This window comes from Acyrthosiphon pisum, chromosome A3, assembly GCF_005508785.2.
Source record: "Acyrthosiphon pisum isolate AL4f chromosome A3, pea_aphid_22Mar2018_4r6ur, whole genome shotgun sequence".
Lineage (NCBI taxonomy): Eukaryota > Metazoa > Arthropoda > Insecta > Hemiptera > Aphididae > Acyrthosiphon > Acyrthosiphon pisum.
Genome location: NC_042496.1, coordinates 15,818,818 through 15,820,791, shown reverse-complemented (window position 1 = coordinate 15,820,791; position 1,974 = coordinate 15,818,818).

Genomic DNA, 1,974 nt, shown 5'->3' with positions numbered 1-1,974 from the left:
TTAATAGAACCGCATATACTTAATTTTGTGTGAGGATTTATTTAAATTATCGTTGCCTCATATCAAGCTGTGAAAAATCGGGAGAGGAGTTTGGAGTCTGGAACTTCTTAGCTAAGGTATTGCCTCCCCTATCAAGAAGACCTGCGCACGCTTATGTATATAAACATAAATATTTTAATACACAGACTGCGCTGAGTCCGTGAGGGTTGTCGGTAATCGGTAAAAAGGCCAAGAAAAAAAGAACAATTTTTAAAAATTTTAAATATAGGTACCTACCTTATCACAAAAAAAATTGTATAATTTAATTATTTACTCAATAATAAAAAAAATAGGTATTTATGAAATTTACACATATTATGCACATGTATAAATGCGTAATCGGACAAGCTATAAAATCTAAAGAGCAGGAGCTTGCATCTGAACTAACCCGAAACCCATATAACCCGAATGATTCTGTTTTCAAAACTACGGGTGTAATAAATCCAAATATAGCCAATGCTATCAATAGCAATATAAAATATAGACACGGTCACAACAAAACTGAATAACGTATTGACAGTCGTGGCCAAAATACCAAATGGCAAAATACTAATAACTAATAATTATACTATTAAAAAATACTAAATATAATATTATTTCATATTTACCTACCAGTTTAACACCAACTTCCCAAGCGGTATTATACCTAATTAGTAACGAATATCGTAATTCGTGGTTATATCTATAACGACTATCAGTTTTCCGGAAATCGCAAAATTGTAATTTAATTTTAAACATCTTATTATATCCATCATTTTCGCAACTTTATATGGGGCAAATCATGTCAAATTATATAGGTATCATCACAGTTGTACTATAGTTTTGCGCAGTAGATACGCATCTTCTTCACCTCCGGCCTATATCGTAGTTCTCCACTTCTCATCGGATGATTTTATTTTATGTCATATATGTATGTATATGATTGACAGCCAATAAGAAGCGGAGAACTACGATATGGATGAAGTAAAGAGCAGAGGATGCGTATCAAAATGCTGTGATGAATGATGATACCTATATAATTTGTCACGGGGCAAATATTGATATGATAATTGATAAATGATAATAAATAACACGATCTATACCTATTATTCTAGGTATATTTTATTATCTAATTACAATTAATAATGTACACAAAGTTACAGTAACCTAATTACTCTCTTTAATACTCTATTCAGAATAAGAATTCCCACTCGCTTGACTAAAACTCGTCTTGTTCGTGCATGTCTGTTGCCACCAGTTGGCGCTGATGTTTGCAGCAACGCCCCCGCCGACGTTCCGCAGGTGTATACGATAGCGACCGGTGACGGCAGCCGTCGACAACTGGCGACCAATCACAGCGCAGCCGACATTCGCCAGGGGGTCTGACAGCCTGTTGCCGGCGGTTCAGTCACGTGCGCGAAAGCGGGAATTCTTGTTCTGAGTAGAGTATAAGTATTCCAATTTCCATTTTCAGGCACAACAATCAATATACAAATTTGAAATTGAAAAATATTGTAAACACCTTTTGGACATATCCTTAAAAAAAGCCCCATGTGTCTTTCTCTCTTCCCCAAAAAAGCACAAGGCTCAATATGAAACTGGTATAGCTGTATAGGCAAAGATTAACTCTGTGATTACACTACTCAATTTATTGCTTAATTAATGATAATAACTATTTTTGAAATTTTTGAAGTAGAAGTTATATTATATAACAAATAATGAAAAAAACTAAATTTAAATATTATGTTTTAGGTAACATAATAGTAAATAATAGTAGACAGTTATTATAGGTCTGGATATTATATTGCTATTATATATAACAGGGGTGGCCAAACGGTCGATCGCGGACAATTTCAAAGTCGATCATGTTAGAATTTATTTTTAAGGACACGCGCACGAATTGTTATCGAATTGTCGATAAGTTTTAAAAAATAAAAAATTTTATATAAAAGTCGT